At 44.5% G+C, this 16953-nt stretch overlaps 10 non-coding genes across 10 annotated transcripts; 5 read left to right on the top strand and 5 right to left on the bottom strand.

Annotated features, from left to right (window-relative positions):
• The first annotated feature begins 304 nt into the window (after positions 1-304).
• Positions 305-387, top strand: trnal-aag (transfer RNA leucine (anticodon AAG)). The gene has a single exon. It is a non-coding gene; the product is annotated as a tRNA-Leu (tRNA).
• An 819-nt stretch (positions 388-1206) lies between these two features.
• trnad-guc (transfer RNA aspartic acid (anticodon GUC)) lies at positions 1207-1278 on the bottom strand. Its single transcript has one exon. It is a non-coding gene; the product is annotated as a tRNA-Asp (tRNA).
• Positions 1279-3644: 2366 nt separating this feature from the next.
• trnad-guc (transfer RNA aspartic acid (anticodon GUC)) lies at positions 3645-3716 on the bottom strand. The gene has a single exon. It is a non-coding gene; the product is annotated as a tRNA-Asp (tRNA).
• A 1890-nt stretch (positions 3717-5606) lies between these two features.
• Positions 5607-5689, top strand: trnal-aag (transfer RNA leucine (anticodon AAG)). The gene has a single exon. It is a non-coding gene; the product is annotated as a tRNA-Leu (tRNA).
• A 2093-nt stretch (positions 5690-7782) lies between these two features.
• On the top strand, positions 7783-7865 carry trnal-aag (transfer RNA leucine (anticodon AAG)). Its single transcript has one exon. It is a non-coding gene; the product is annotated as a tRNA-Leu (tRNA).
• Positions 7866-8567: 702 nt separating this feature from the next.
• On the bottom strand, positions 8568-8639 carry trnad-guc (transfer RNA aspartic acid (anticodon GUC)). Its single transcript has one exon. It is a non-coding gene; the product is annotated as a tRNA-Asp (tRNA).
• Positions 8640-10773: 2134 nt separating this feature from the next.
• Positions 10774-10856, top strand: trnal-aag (transfer RNA leucine (anticodon AAG)). Its single transcript has one exon. It is a non-coding gene; the product is annotated as a tRNA-Leu (tRNA).
• An 819-nt stretch (positions 10857-11675) lies between these two features.
• trnad-guc (transfer RNA aspartic acid (anticodon GUC)) lies at positions 11676-11747 on the bottom strand. The gene has a single exon. It is a non-coding gene; the product is annotated as a tRNA-Asp (tRNA).
• Positions 11748-14462: 2715 nt separating this feature from the next.
• On the top strand, positions 14463-14545 carry trnal-aag (transfer RNA leucine (anticodon AAG)). Its single transcript has one exon. It is a non-coding gene; the product is annotated as a tRNA-Leu (tRNA).
• Positions 14546-16852: 2307 nt separating this feature from the next.
• Positions 16853-16924, bottom strand: trnad-guc (transfer RNA aspartic acid (anticodon GUC)). Its single transcript has one exon. It is a non-coding gene; the product is annotated as a tRNA-Asp (tRNA).
• Between the last annotated feature and the right edge of the window lie 29 nt (positions 16925-16953).

Here is a 16953-nt window from a genome sequence, read left to right as displayed (position 1 = left end):
CCACTTCTGACAAAGCAACCTTCTCCAAGAGAATGGTTTTCACTGACAAGGCAACCCAACTTCACTCCTTGCTTGGCTATGCTATGTTGTATTGCTATTCTGGCACTGTGTCGTCCAGTTTAAAGATTGTTGCAGCCGTTTTCCATGTGAAGAGTTCTTGCTTCCAAATGCTATACCTACTATTTGTTTGCCTCAGGAGTCCTCTTAAACAACAGCCAAGACACTTGAACACCATGCAGATCCACGTATTCACTCGAATGATCCCTGGGCCCGCCGACACTATTGTGCAAGAATGCCTTTTATGGTCAGGATGGCCGAGCGGTCTAAGGCGCTGCGTTAAGGCCGCAGTCTCCCCTGGAGGCGTGGGTTCAAATCCCACTTCTGACATTTCACACTTCTCCTGGATTATGGTTTTCACTGGCAAGGCAAACCACGTTTACTCCATGCGTGGCTAGCGCTATATCATCTAGTTTACAGCAACATTCTTTGTGCCGTCATGTTACTCTGATGTCTTAGGACCGCTCTGAATCGCAGGGAAGGGGCTTGGTGCATGAGAATCCTTTGTCCACAACTCTAGTTATTGTTACATATTAACATTTTGGCATGTACTCAACACCACCGTAAAACCTCCTGTTTTTCTGTCATTTTTGTGGAAAAATCGTCTGAAAACAAAACACTGGTCGTGACAAAAGACCTCGACAGATCGTCCCTGGTATGCAAAGTCATTGTTGGCTTTGGACAAGACAAGAATGAAACCACAGGATTTCTGTTGTTGGACAAAGTACTTGGAAGTGAGCTTTATGGAAGAGTGGTATGAAGGAGAGGTTAGGGGGAAGTCCTTGTTGGCTTTGGACAAGACAAGAATGAAACAACAGGTCTTCTGTTGTTGGACAAGGTATTTGGAAGTGAGCTTCATGGAAGAGTGGTATGAAGGAGAGGTTAGGGGGAAGATAGTCCCTGCAGGCCAGGCTTCTCGTGGTGGCAATACATGTGGTGCCAAGTGAAATGCCTTCCAAAGTGCTTTGATAAAAGCAAACAAGTGTAAGATAGTTGAATATGAGATGACAGCATGTATTGAAGGCTGGTGTAAGAGCTGCTGGTCTTGAGTGATTTGTAAGGGAGGTGACTGTTTGCAAGAGGGAACTTGGCTGATGGTGGGTGAATTAGATTATACTTGGTGGGAGGCATGTGATAAAAGTCCTAGCTCTCCCCGTCGGGGAATCGAACCCCGATCTTCCGCGTGACAGGCGGAGATACTGACCATTATACTAACGAGGAATTTCGATAGCACAGATACAGTCGTCATTTGAAAAGACTACAGTAGCCAAGGAGCGAAATAAGAGTTTTGTGTCCCATTTGAGGTGCCTTTTAAAGGAATGTTTTGAATCACGCAAAGCAATTGAGAAGAAACTAGGCATGATCTGCAGCATGCAAGTGGTGAAAAGGGCTCAACAAGAATCTCATTGTACAGGAATGTGTTTCTAACATGCACTGTATATATGACAATAAACGCTTGAATCTTGGTGGCAACACCCAGAAATTCTGCCTTGTGGTAGATGTAGGACACTCCGCATCATCAAAACAATAAAAAGTAGAATGTTTGCTCCAGAAGAAGCTAGACTTTTTTTTTCCCTTTGCAGTGTTGATAAGTTGTAAATAGATTCTACTTTGGACCCTTATGCAGATTTTTCAAACCCCCGGTACCATATCATAGGACAACAGGACAGGGCTTTTGACCGAAGCAAACTGGATTCATATCAGGCTATTTGAAGGGGGTCTATTCACATTTAGGCCTAAGATGGGTGAGAATATAAAAACAGTATTCTAAGTACCACATCAGACTATAATGGTGATAACAAACCTATTGAAATTTCAACTTCTGCAGTCTCAGCTATTATGTAAGTAATGGGTGAGAATGCTCAGGAATTTGGAGGTGAGATGGGCATCATCATGCCTCTTGAAATTTCAACTTCTGGAGGCTCATCAGCTATTATGTAAGCAGAGGTGAGAATGCTGATCATTGATGACAGTGCTACTCTTCCTGCTCTTGACGGGGGCATTGTTTTCTTCTCCATTTTCCTCGTTGTGGAGTTGTTAGCGGTAACCTTCCCGTAGCAGCGACACCTCTGTGACTGAAAAGACTGCAACGACTGTCGCATCGACTCCAGCCACAATATATGGTCGGGACGACCGCGTGAAGTCATCAACACCGCTCGCTCAAGCCATCACGGCAACGACGCTTGGCCTTTAAAGTGCTGCGTTAAGACCGCAGTTTCCCTTGGAGGCGGGGTTCAAATTCCACTTCTGACAATGTAAACTTCTCCAACAGAATGATTTTCACTGGCAAGGCAACCCAACTTCACTCCTTGCTTGGCTATGCTACGTTGTATTGCTAAACTGGCACTGTATCGTCTAGTTTAAAGATTATTGCGGCCGTTTTACATCTGAAGAGTTCTTGCTTCCAAATGCTTTTTGATAAAGCTTATAGTTAGGGATGGCTCAGGTAATCCTGAAACATCCCATGTTGCCCAAGCTGCTATAGGCTTAGACTAATGGGGGACCTCATCTGTCACACCTTTCCTCACTTTGCTCTCTTTTTCCCCCTGTTTAATTTCTCAAATGATTTTATGTACACGTGACATTATTGTGGTTATTAAACAGCTTAAACTACAGCCAAGACCCATGAACACCACGTAGACCCACATATTCACTCGAATGATCCCTTGGCCCGCCGACAATAAGTGCAAGTCTTTTTTTTGCGGTCAGGATGGCCGAGCGGTCTAAGGCGCTGCTTTCAGGTCGCAGTCTCCCCTGGAGGCCTGAGTTCAAATCCCACTTCTGACAAAGCAACCTTCTTCAAGAGAATGGTTTTCACTGGCAAGGCAATCCAACTTCACTCCTTGCTTGGCTAGCGCTATATCATCTAGTTTACAGCAACATTCTTTGTGCCGTCATGTTACTCTGAATCGCAGGGAAGGGGCTTGGTGCATGAGAATCCTTTGTCCACAACTCAAGTTATTTTTACATATTAACATTTTGGCATGTACTCAACACCACCGTAAAACCTCCTGTTTTTCTGTCATTTTTGTGGAAAAATCGTCTGAAAACAAAACACTGGTCGTGACAAAAGACCTCGACAGATCGTCCCTGGTATGCAAAGTCATTGTTGGCTTTGGACAAGACAAGAATGAAACCACAGGATTTCTGTTGTTGGACAAAGTACTTGGAAGTGAGCTTTATGGAAGAGTGGTATGAAGGAGAGGTTAGGGGGAAGTCCTTGTTGGCTTTGGACAAGACAAGAATGAAACAACAGGTCTTCTGTTGTTGGACAAGGTACTTGGAAGTGAGCTTTATGGAAGAGTGGTATGAAGGAGAGGTTAGGGGGAAGATAGTCCCTGCAGGCCAGGCTTCTCGTGGTGGCAATACATTTGGTGCCAAGTGAAATGCCTTCCAAAGTGCTTTGATAAAAGCAAACAAGTGTAAGATAGTTGAATATGAGATGACAGCATGTATTGAAGGCTGGTGTAAGAGCTGCTGGTCTTGAGTGATTTGTAAGGGAGGTGACTGTTTGCAAGAGGGAACTTGGCTGATGGTGGGTGAATTAGATTATACTTGGTGGGAGGCATGTGATAAAAGTCCTAGCTCTCCCCGTCGGGGAATCGAACCCCGATCTTCCGCGTGACAGGCGGAGATACTGACCATTATACTAACGAGGAATTTCGATAGCACAGATACAGTCGTCATTTGAAAAGACTACAGTAGCCAAGGAGCGAAATAAGAGTTTTGTGTCCCATTTGAGGTGCCTTTTAAAGGAATGTTTTGAATCACGCAAAGCAATTGAGAAGAAACTAGGCATGATCTGCAGCATGCAAGTGGTGAAAAGGGCTCAACAAGAATCTCATTGTACAGGAATGTGTTTCTAACATGCACTGTATATATGACAATAAACGCTTGAATCTTGGTGGCAACACCCAGAAATTCTGCCTTGTGGTAGATGTAGGACACTCCGCATCATCAAAACAATAAAAAGTAGAATGTTTGCTCCAGAAGAAGCTAGACTTTTTTTTTCCCTTTGCAGTGTTGATAAGTTGTAAATAGATTCTACTTTGGACCCTTATGCTGATTTTTCAAACCCCCGGTACCGTATCATAGGACAACAGGACAGGGCTTTTGACCGAAGCCAACTTGATTCATATCAGGCTATTTGAAGGGGGGCTATTCACATTTAGGCCTAAGATGGGTGAGAATATCAAAACAGTATTCTAAGTACCACATCAGACTATAATGGTGATAACACACCTATTGAAATTTCAACTTCTGCAGTCTCAGCTATTATGTAAGTAATAGGTGAGAATGCTCAGGAATTTGGAGGTGAGATGGGCATCATCATGCCTATTGAAATTTCAACTTCTGGAGGCTGATCAGCTATTATGTAAGTAGAGGTGAGAATGCTTAGGAATTTGGAGGTGAGATGGGCATCATCATGCCTCTTGAAATTCCAAATTCTGGAGGCTCTTCAGCTATTGTGTAAGCAGAGGTGAGAATGCTGATCATTGATGACAGTGCTACTCTTCCTGCTCTTGACGGGGGCATTGTTTTCTTCTCCATTTTACTCGTTGTGGAGTTATTAGCGGTAACCTTCCCGTAGCAGCGACACCTCTGTGACTGAAAAGACTGCAACGACTGTCGCATTGACTCCAGCCACAATATATGGTCAGGACGACCGCGTGAAGTCATCAACACGGCTCGCTCGAGCCATCACGGCAACGACGCTTGGCCTTTAAAGTGCTGCGTTAAGACCGCAGTTTCCCTTGAAGGCGGGGTTCAAATTCCACTTCTGACAATGTAAACTTCTCCAACAGAATGATTTTCACTGGCAAGGCAACCCAACTTCACTCCTTGCTTGGCTATGCTACGTTGTATTGCTAAACTGGCACTGTATCGTCTAGTTTAAAGATTATTGCGGCCGTTTTACATCTGAAGAGTTCTTGCTTCCAAATGCTTTTTGATAAAGCTTATAGTTAGGGATGGCTCAGGTAATCCTGAAACATCCCATGTTGCCCAAGCTGCTACAGGCTTAGACTGCTGGGGGACCTCATCTGTCACACCTTTCCTCACTTTGCTCTCTTTTTCCCCCTGTTTAATTTCTCAAGTGATTTTATGTACACGTGACATTATTGGGGTTATTAAACAACTTAAACAACAGCCAAGACACATGAACAGCACGTAGACCCACATAGTCACTCGAATGATCCCTGGGCCCACCGACACTCCTCCCCCCCTCGAGGCGTGGGTTCAAATCCCACTTCTGACAAAGCAACCGTCTCCAAGAGAATGGTTTTCACTGGCAAGGCAACCCAACTTCACTCCTTGCTTGGCTATGCTATGTTGTATTGCTATTCTGGCACTGTGTCGTCCAGTTTAAAGATTGTTGCAGCCGTTTTACATCTGAAGAGTTCTTGCTTCCAAATGCTATGCCTACTATTTGTTTGCCTCAGGAGTCCTCTTAAACAACAGCCAAGACACTTGAACACCATGCAGATCCACATATTCACTCGAATGATCCCTGGGCCCGCCGACACTATTGTGCAAGAATCCCTTTTATGGTCAGGATGGCCGAGCGGTCTAAGGCGCTGCGTTAAGGTCGCAGTCTCCCCTGGAGGCGTGGGTTCAAATCCCACTTCTGACATTTCACACTTCTCCTGGATTATGGTTTTCACTGGCAAGGCAAACCACGTTTACTCCATGCGTGGCTAGCGCTATATCATCTAGTTTACAGCAACATTCTTTGTGCCGTCATGTTACTCTGATGTCTTAGGACCACTCTGAATCGCAGGGAAGGGGCTTGGTGCATGAGAATCCTTTGTCCACAACTCAAGTTATTGTTACATATTAACATTTTGGCATGTACTCAACACCACCGTAAAACCTCCTGTTTTTCAGTCATTTTTGTGGAAAAATCGTCTGAAAACAAAACACTGGTTCTGACAAAAGACCTCGACAGATCGTCCCTGATATGCAAAGTCCTTCTTGGCTTTGGACAAGACAAGAATGAAACCACAGGTTTTCTGTTGTTGGACAAAGTACTTGGAAGTGAGCTTTATGGAAGAGTGGTATGAAGGAGAGGTTAGGGGGAAGTCCTTGTTGGCTTTGGACAAGACAAGAATGAAACAACAGGTCTTCTGTTGTTGGACAAGGTACTTGGAAGTGAGCTTTATGGAAGAGTGGTATGAAGGAGAGGTTAGGGGGAAGATAGAGGTCCCTGCAGGCCAGGCTTCTCGTAGTAGCAATACATTGGACCCTACATTTGGACCCTTATGCAGATTTTTCAAACCCCCGGTACCGTATCATAGGACAACAGGACAGGGCTTTTGACCGAAGCAAACTGGATTCATATCAGGCTATTTGAAGGGGGGCTATTCACATTTAGGCCTAAGATGGGTGAGAATATCAAAACAGTATTCTAAGTACCACATCAGACTATAATGGTGATAACACACCTATTGAAATTTCAACTTCTGCAGTCTCAGCTATTATGTAAGTAATGGGTGAGAATGCTCAGGAATTTGGAGGTGAGATGGGCATCATCATGCCTATTGAAATTTCAACTTCTGTAGGCTGATCAGCTATTATGTAAGTAATGGGTGAGAATGCTTAGGAATTTGGAGGTGAGATGGGCATCATCATGCCTCTTGAAATTTCAAATTCTGGAGGCTCATCAGCTATTATGTAAGCAGAGGTGAGAATGCTGATCATTGATGACAGTGCTACTCTTCCTGCTCTTGTTTTCTTCTCCATTTTCCTCGTTGTGGAGTCGTTAGCGGTAACCTTCCCGTAGCAGCGACACCTCTGTGACTGAAAAGACTGCAACGACTGGCGCATCGACTCCAGCCACAATATATGGTCGGAACGACAGCGTGTAGTCATCAACACCGCTCGCTCGAGCCATCACGGCAACGACGCTTGGCCTTTAAATTGCTGCGTTAAGACCGCAGTTTCCCTTGGAGGCGGGGTTCAAATTCCACTTCTGACAATGTAAACTTCTCCAACAGAATAATTTTCACTGGCAAGGCAACCCAAGTTCACTCCTTGCTTGGCTATGCTACGTTGTATTGCTAAACTGGCACTGTATCGTCTAGTTTAAAGATTATTGCGGCCGTTTTACATCTGAAGAGTTCTTGCTTCCAAATGCTTTTTGATAAAGCTTATAGTTAGGGATGGCTCAGGTAATCCTGAAACATCCCATGTTGCCCAAGCCGCTATAGGCTTAGACTGCTGGGGGACCTCATTTGTCACACCTTTCCTCACTTTGCTGTCTTTTTCCCCCTTTTTAATTTCTCAAATGATTTTATGTACACGTGACATTATTGTGATTATTAAACAACTTAAACAACAGCCAAGACACATGAACAGCACGTAGACCCACATATTCACTTGAATGATCCCTCCTCCCTCCCCTGGAGGCGTTGGTTCAAATCCCACTTCTGACAAAGCAACCTTCTCCAAGAGAATGGTTTTCACTGGCGAGGCAACCCTACTTCACTCCTTGCTTGGCTATGCGATGTTGTATTGCTATTCTGGCACTGTGTCGTCCAGTTTAAAGATTGTTGCAGCCGTTTTACATCTGAAGAGTTCTTGCTTCCAAATGCTATGCCTACTATTTGTTTGCCTCAGGAGTCCTCTTAAACAACAGCCAATACACTTGAACACCATGCAGATCCATATATTCACTCGAATGATCCCTGGGCCCGCCGACAATATTGTGCAAGAATCCCTTTTATGGTCAGGATGGCCGAGCGGTCTAAGGCGCTGCGTTAAGGTCGCAGTCTCCCCTGGAGGCGTGGTTTCAAATCCCACTTCTGACATTTCACACTTCTCCTGCATTATGGTTTTCACTGGCAAGGCAAACCACGTTTACTCCATGCGTGGCTAGCGCTATATCATCTAGTTTACAGCAACATTCTTTGTGCCGTCATGTTACTCTGATGTCTTAGGACCGCTCTGAATCGCAGGGAAGGTGCTTGGTGCATGAGAATCCTTTGTCCACAACTCAAGTTATTGTTACATATTAACATTTTGGCATGTACTCAACACCACCGTAAAACCTCCTGTTTTTCTGTCATTTTTGTGGAAAAATCGTCTGAAAACAAAACACTGGTCGTGACAAAAGACCTCGACAGATCGTCCCTGGTATGCAAAGTCATTGTTGGCTTTGGACAAGACAAGAATGAAACCACAGGATTTCTGTTGTTGGACAAGGTACTTGGAAGTGAGCTTTATGGAAGAGTGGTATGAAGGAGAGGTTAGGGGGAAGATAGTCCCTGCAGGCCAGGCTTCTCGTGGTGGCAATACATGTGGTGCCAAGTGAAATGCCTTCCAAAGTGCTTTGATAAAAGCAAACAAGTGTAAGATAGTTGAATATGAGATGACAGCATGTATTGAAGGCTGGTGTAAGAGCTGCTGGTCTTGAGTGATTTGTAAGGGAGGTGACTGTTTGCAAGAGGGAACTTGGCTGATGGTGGGTGAATTAGATTATACTTGGGAGGCATGTGATAAAAGTCCTAGCTCTCCCCGTCGGGGAATCGAACCCCGATCTTCCGCGTGACAGGCGGAGATACTGACCATTATACTAACGAGGAATTTCGATAGCACAGATACAGTCGTCATTTGAAAAGACTACAGTAGCCAAGGAGCGAAATAAGAGTTTTGTGTCCCATTTGAGGTGCCTTTTAAAGGAATGTTTTGAATCACGCAAAGCAATTGAGAAGAAACTAGGCATGATCTGCAGCATGCAAGTGGTGAAAAGGGCTCAACAAGAATCTCATTGTACAGGAATGTGTTTCTAACATGCACTGTATATATGACAATAAACGCTTGAATCTTGGTGGCAACACCCAGAAATTCTGCCTTGTGGTAGATGTAGGACACTCCGCATCATCAAAACAATAAAAAGTAGAATGTTTGCTCCAGAAGAAGCTAGACTTTTTTTTTCCCTTTGCAGTGTTGATAAGTTGTAAATAGATTCTACTTTGGACCCTTATGCAGATTTTTCAAACCCCCGGTACCATATCATAGGACAACAGGACAGGGCTTTTGACCGAAGCAAACTGGATTCATATCAGGCTATTTGAAGGGGGGCTATTCACATTTAGGCCTAAGATGGGTGAGAATATAAAAACAGTATTCTAAGTACCACATCAGACTATAATGGTGATAACAAACCTATTGAAATTTCAACTTCTGCAGTCTCAGCTATTATGTAAGTAATGGGTGAGAATGCTCAGGAATTTGGAGGTGAGATGGGCATCATCATGCCTCTTGAAATTTCAACTTCTGGAGGCTCATCAGCTATTATGTAAGCAGAGGTGAGAATGCTGATCATTGATGACAGTGCTACTCTTCCTGCTCTTGACGGGGGCATTGTTTTCTTCTCCATTTTCCTCGTTGTGGAGTTGTTAGCGGTAACCTTCCCGTAGCAGCGACACCTCTGTGACTGAAAAGACTGCAACGACTGTCGCATCGACTCCAGCCACAATATATGGTCGGGACGACCGCGTGAAGTCATCAACACCGCTCGCTCAAGCCATCACGGCAACGACGCTTGGCCTTTAAAGTGCTGCGTTAAGACCGCAGTTTCCCTTGGAGGCGGGGTTCAAATTCCACTTCTGACAGAATGATTTTCACTGGCAAGGCAACCCAACTTCACTCCTTGCTTGGCTATGCTACGTTGTATTGCTAAACTGGCACTGTATTGTCTAGTTTAAAGATTATTGCGGCCGTTTTACATCTGAAGAGTTCTTGCTTCCAAATGCTTTTTGATAAAGCTTATAGTTAGGGATGGCTCAGGTAATCCTGAAACATCCCATGTTGCCCAAGCTGCTATAGGCTTAGACTGCTGAGGGACCTCATCTGTCACACCTTTCCTCACTTTGCTCTCTTTTTCCCCCTGTTTAATTTCTCAAATGATTTTATGTACACATGACATTATTGTGGTTATTAAACAACTTAAACTACAGCCAAGACCCATGAACACCACGTAGACCCACATATTCACTCGGATGATCCCTTGGCCCGCCGACAATAAGTGCAAGTCTTTTTTTTGCAGTCAGGATGGCCGAGCGGTCTAAGGCGCTGCGTTCAGGTCGCAGTCTCCCCTCCCACTTCTGACAAAGCAACCGTCTCCAAGAGAATGGTTTTCACTGGCAAGGCAACCCAACTTCACTCCTTGCTTGGCTATGCTACGTTGTATTGCTATTCTGGCACTGTGTCGTCCAGTTTAAAGATTGTTGCAGCCGTTTTACATGTGAAGAGTTCTTGCTTCCAAATGCTATGCCTACTATTTGTTTGCCTCAGGAGTCCTCTTAAACAACAGCCGAGACACTTGAATACCATGCAGACCCACATATTCACTCGAATGATCCCTGGGCCCGCCAACATTCCTCCCTCCCCTGGAGGCGTGGGTTCAAATCCCACTTCTGACAAAGCAACCTTCTCCAAGAGAATGGTTTTCACTGACAAGGCAACCCAACTTCACTCCTTGCTTGGCTATGCTATGTTGTATTGCTATTCTGGCACTGTGTCGTCCAGTTTAAAGATTGTTGCAGCCGTTTTACATGTGAAGAGTTCTTGCTTCCAAATGCTATACCTACTATTTGTTTGCCTCAGGAGTCCTCTTAAACAACAGCCAAGACACTTGAACACCATGCAGATCCACATATTCACTCGAATGATCCCTGGGCCCGCCGACACTATTGTGCAAGAATCCCTTTTATGGTCAGGATGGCCGAGCGGTCTAAGGCGCTGCGTTAAGGTCGCAGTCTCCCCTGGAGGCGTGGGTTCAAATCCCACTTCTGACATTTCACACTTCTCCTGGATTATGGTTTTCACTGGCAAGGCAAACCACGTTTACTCCATGCGTGGCTAGCGCTATATCATCTAGTTTACAGCAACATTCTTTGTGCCGTCATGTTACTCTGATGTCTTAGGACCGCTCTGAATCGCAGGGAAGGGGCTTGGTGCATGAGAATCCTTTGTCCACAACTCAAGTTATTGTTACATATTAACATTTTGGCATGTACTCAACACCACCGTAAAACCTCCTGTTTTTCTGTCATTTTTGTGGAAAAATCGTCTGAAAACAAAACACTGGTCGTGACAAAAGACCTCGACAGATCGTCCCTGGTATGCAAAGTCATTGTTGGCTTTGGACAAGACAAGAATGAAACCACAGGATTTCTGTTGTTGGACAAAGTACTTGGAAGTGAGCTTTATGGAAGAGTGGTATGAAGGAGAGGTTAGGGGGAAGTCCTTGTTGGCTTTGGACAAGACAAGAATGAAACAACAGGTCTTCTGTTGTTGGACAAGGTACTTGGAAGTGAGCTTTATGGAAGAGTGGTATGAAGGAGAGGTTAGGGGGAAGATAGTCCCTGCAGGCCAGGCTTCTCGTGGTGGCAATACATTTGGTGCCAAGTGAAATGCCTTCCAAAGTGCTTTGATAAAAGCAAACAAGTGTAAGATAGTTGAATATGAGATGACAGCATGTATTGAAGGCTGGTGTAAGAGCTGCTGGTCTTGAGTGATTTGTAAGGGAGGTGACTGTTTGCAAGAGGGAACTTGGCTGATGGTGGGTGAATTAGATTATACTTGGTGGGAGGCATGTGATAAAAGTCCTAGCTCTCCCCGTCGGGGAATCGAACCCCGATCTTCCGCGTGACAGGCGGAGATACTGACCATTATACTAACGAGGAATTTCGATGGGACATATACAGTCGTCATTTGAAAAGACTACAGTAGCCAAGGAGCGAAATAAGAGTTTTGTGTCCCATTTGAGGTGCCTTTTAAAGGAATGTTTTGAATCACGCAAAGCAATTGAGAAGAAACTAGGCATGATCTGCAGCATGCAAGTGGTGAAAATGGCTCAACAAGAATCTCATTGTACAGGAATGTGTTTCTAACATGCACTGTATATATGACAATAAACGCTTGAATCTTGGTGGCAACACCCAGAAATTCTGCCTTGTGGTAGATGTAGGACACTCCGCATCATCAAAACAATAAAAAGTAGAATGTTTGCTCCAGAAGAAGCTAGACTTTTTTTTCCCTTTGCAGTGTTGATAAGTTGTAAATAGATTCTACTTTGGACCCTTATGCTGATTTTTCAAACCCCCGGTACCGTATCATAGGACAACAGGACAGGGCTTTTGACCGAAGCAAACTGGATTCATATCAGGCTATTTGAAGGGGGGCTATTCACATTTAGGCCTAAGATGGGTGAGAATATCAAAACAGTATTCTAAGTACCACACCAGACTATAATGGTGATAACACACCTATTGAAATTTCAACTTCTGCAGTCTCAGCTATTATGTAAGTAATAGGTGAGAATGCTCAGGAATTTGGAGGTGAGATGGGCATCATCATGCCTATTGAAATTTCAACTTCTGGAGGCTGATCAGCTATTATGTAAGTAGAGGTGAGAATGCTTAGGAATTTGGAGGTGAGATGGGCCCGCCGACACTCCTCCCCCCCTGGAGGCGTGGGTTCAAATCCCACTTCTGACAAAGAAACCTTCTCCAAGAGAATGATTTTCAATGGCAAGGCAACCAAACTTCACTCCTTGCTTGGCTATGCTATGTTGTATTGCTATTCTGGCACTGTGTCGTCCAGTTTAAAGATTGTTGCAGCCGTTTTACATCTGAAGAGTTCTTGCTTCCAAATGCTATACCTACTATTTGTTTGCCTCAGGAGTCTGTTGTTGGACAAAGTACTTGGAAGTGAGCTTTATGGAAGAGTGGTATGAAGGAGAGGTTAGGGGGAAGTCCTTGTTGGCTTTGGACAAGACAAGAATGAAACAACAGGTCTTCTGTTGTTGGACAAGGTACTTGGAAGTGAGCTTTATGGAAGAGTGGTATGAAGGAGAGGTTAGGAGGAAGATAGAGGTCCCTGCAGGCCAGGCTTCTCGTAGTAGCAATACATTGGACCCTACATTTGGACCCTTATGCAGATTTTTCAAACCCCCGGTACCGTATCATAGGACAACAGGACAGGGCTTTTGACCGAAGCAAACTGGATTCATATCAGGCTATTTGAAGGGGGGCTATTCACATTTAGGCCTAAGATGGGTGAGAATATCAAAACAGTATTCTAAGTACCACATCAGACTATAATGGTGATAACACACCTATTGAAATTTCAACTTCTGCAGTCTCAGCTATTATGTAAGTAATGGGTGAGAATGCTCAGGAATTTGGAGGTGAGATGGGCATCATCATGCCTATTGAAATTTCAACTTCTGTAGGCTGATCAGCTATTATGTAAGTAATGGGTGAGAATGCTTAGGAATTTGGAGGTGAGATGGGCATCATCATGCCTCTTGAAATTTCAAATTCTGGAGGCTCATCAGCTATTATGTAAGCAGAGGTGAGAATGCTGATCATTGATGACAGTGCTACTCTTCCTGCTCTTGTTTTCTTCTCCATTTTCCTCGTTGTGGAGTCGTTAGCGGTAACCTTCCCGTAGCAGCGACACCTCTGTGACTGAAAAGACTGCAACGACTGGCGCATCGACTCCAGCCACAATATATGGTCGGAACGACAGCGTGTAGTCATCAACACCGCTCGCTCGAGCCATCACGGCAACGACGCTTGGCCTTTAAATTGCTGCGTTAAGACCGCAGTTTCCCTTGGAGGCGGGGTTCAAATTCCACTTCTGACAATGTAAACTTCTCCAACAGAATAATTTTCACTGGCAAGGCAACCCAAGTTCACTCCTTGCTTGGCTATGCTACGTTGTATTGCTAAACTGGCACTGTATCGTCTAGTTTAAAGATTATTGCGGCCGTTTTACATCTGAAGAGTTCTTGCTTCCAAATGCTTTTTGATAAAGCTTATAGTTAGGGATGGCTCAGGTAATCCTGAAACATCCCATGTTGCCCAAGCCGCTATAGGCTTAGACTGCTGGGGGACCTCATTTGTCACACCTTTCCTCACTTTGCTGTCTTTTTCCCCCTTTTTAATTTCTCAAATGATTTTATGTACACGTGACATTATTGTGATTATTAAACAACTTAAACAACAGCCAAGACACATGAACAGCACGTAGACCCACATATTCACTTGAATGATCCCTCCTCCCTCCCCTGGAGGCGTTGGTTCAAATCCCACTTCTGACAAAGCAACCTTCTCCAAGAGAATGGTTTTCACTGGCGAGGCAACCCTACTTCACTCCTTGCTTGGCTATGCGATGTTGTATTGCTATTCTGGCACTGTGTCGTCCAGTTTAAAGATTGTTGCAGCCGTTTTACATCTGAAGAGTTCTTGCTTCCAAATGCTATGCCTACTATTTGTTTGCCTCAGGAGTCCTCTTAAACAACAGCCAATACACTTGAACACCATGCAGACCCATATATTCACTCGAATGATCCCTGGGCCCGCCGACAATATTGTGCAAGAATCCCTTTTATGGTCAGGATGGCCGAGCGGTCTAAGGCGCTGCGTTAAGGTCGCAGTCTCCCCTGGAGGCGTGGTTTCAAATCCCACTTCTGACATTTCACACTTCTCCTGCATTATGGTTTTCACTGGCAAGGCAAACCACGTTTACTCCATAAGTGGCTAGCGCTATATCATCTAGTTTACAGCAACATTCTTTGTGCCGTCATGTTACTCTGATGTCTTAGGACCGCTCTGAATCGCAGGGAAGGTGCTTGGTGCATGAGAATCCTTTGTCCACAACTCAAGTTATTGTTACATATTAACATTTTGGCATGTACTCAACACCACCGTAAAACCTCCTGTTTTTCTGTCATTTTTGTGGAAAAATCGTCTGAAAACAAAACACTGGTCGTGACAAAAGACCTCGACAGATCGTCCCTGGTATGCAAAGTCATTGTTGGCTTTGGACAAGACAAGAATGAAACCACAGGATTTCTGTTGTTGGACAAGGTACTTGGAAGTGAGCTTTATGGAAGAGTGGTATGAAGGAGAGGTTAGGGGGAAGATAGTCCCTGCAGGCCAGGCTTCTCGTGGTGGCAATACATTTGGTGCCAAGTGAAATGCCTTCCAAAGTGCTTTGATAAAAGCAAACAAGTGTAAGATAGTTGAATATGAGATGACAGCATGTATTGAAGGCTGGTGTAAGAGCTGCTGGTCTTGAGTGATTTGTAAGGGAGGTGACTGTTTGCAAGAGGGAACTTGGCTGATGGTGGGTGAATTAGATTATACTTGGTGGGAGGCATGTGATAAAAGTCCTAGCTCTCCCCGTCGGGGAATCGAACTCCGATCTTCCGCGTGACAGGCGGACATACTGACCATTATACTAACGAGGAATTTCGATAGCACAGATACAGTCGTCATTTGAAAAGACTACAGTAGCCAAGGAGCGAAATAAGAGTTTTGTGTCCCATTTGAGGTGCCTTTTAAAGGAATGTTTTGAATCACGCAAAGCAATTGAGAAGAAACTAGGCATGATCTGCAGCATGCAAGTGGTGAAAAGGGCTCAACAAGAATCTCATTGTACAGGAATGTGTTTCTAACATGCACTGTATATATGACAATAAACGCTTGAATCTTGGTGGCAACACCCAGAAATTCTGCCTTGTGGTAGATGTAGGACACTCCGCATCATCAAAACAATAAAAAGTAGAATGTTTGCTCCAGAAGAAGCTAGACTTTTTTTTTCCCTTTGCAGTGTTGATAAGTTGTAAATAGATTCTACTTTGGACCCTTATGCTGATTTTTCAAACCCCCGGTACCGTATCATAGGACAACAGGACAGGGCTTTTGACCGAAGCAAACTGGATTCATATCAGGCTATTTGAAGGGGGGCTATTCACATTTAGGCCTAAGATGGGTGAGAATATCAAAACAGTATTCTAAGTACCACATCAGACTATAATGGTGATAACACACCTATTGAAATTTCAACTTCTGCAGTCTCAGCTATTATGTAAGTAATAGGTGAGAATGCTCAGGAATTTGGAGGTGAGATGGGCATCATCATGCCTATTGAAATTTCAACTTCTGGAGGCTGATCAGCTATTATGTAAGTAGAGGTGAGAATGCTTAGGAATTTGGAGGTGAGATGGGCATCATCATGCCTCTTGAAATTCCAAATTCTGGAGGCTCATCAGCTATTGTGTAAGCAGAGGTGAGAATGCTGATCATTGATGACAGTGCTACTCTTCCTGCTCTTGACGGGGGCATTGTTTTCTTCTCCATTTTACTCGTTGTGGAGTTATTAGCGGTAACCTTCCCGTAGCAGCGACACCTCTGTGACTGAAAAGACTGCAACGACTGTCGCATTGACTCCAGCCACAATATATGGTCGGGACGACCGCGTGAAGTCATCAACACGGCTCGCTCGAGCCATCACGGCAACGACGCTTTGGACAAGACAAGAATGAAACCACAGGATTTCTGTTGTTGGACAAAGTACTTGGAAGTGAGCTTTATGGAAGAGTGGTATGAAGGAGAGGTTAGGGGTAAGTCCTTGTTGGCTTTGGACAAGACAAGAATGAAACAACAGGTCTTCTGTTGTTGGACAAGGTACTTGGAAGTGAGCTTCATGGAAGAGTGGTATGAAGGAGAGGTTAGGGGGAAGATAGTCCCTGCAGGCCAGGCTTCTCGTGGTGGCAATACATGTGGTGCCAAGTGAAATGCCTTCCAAAGTGCTTTGATAAAAGCAAACAAGTGTAAGATAGTTGAATATGAGATGACAGCATGTATTGAAGGCTGGTGTAAGAGCTGCTGGTCTTGAGTGATTTGTAAGGGAGGTGACTGTTTGCAAGAGGGAACTTGGCTGATGGTGGGTGAATTAGATTATACTTGGTGGGAGGCATGTGATAAAAGTCCTAGCTCTCCCCGTCGGGGAATCGAACCCCGATCTTCCGCGTGACAGGCGGAGATACTGACCATTATACTAACGAGGAATTTCGATAGCATAGATACAGTCGTCATT

Source organism: Leuresthes tenuis, unplaced genomic scaffold (genome assembly GCF_036924035.1).
Source record: "Leuresthes tenuis unplaced genomic scaffold, fLeuTen1.0.hap1 SCAF_19, whole genome shotgun sequence".
Lineage (NCBI taxonomy): Eukaryota > Metazoa > Chordata > Actinopteri > Atheriniformes > Atherinopsidae > Leuresthes > Leuresthes tenuis.
This window is presented reverse-complemented; position numbering and strand designations above follow the sequence as displayed.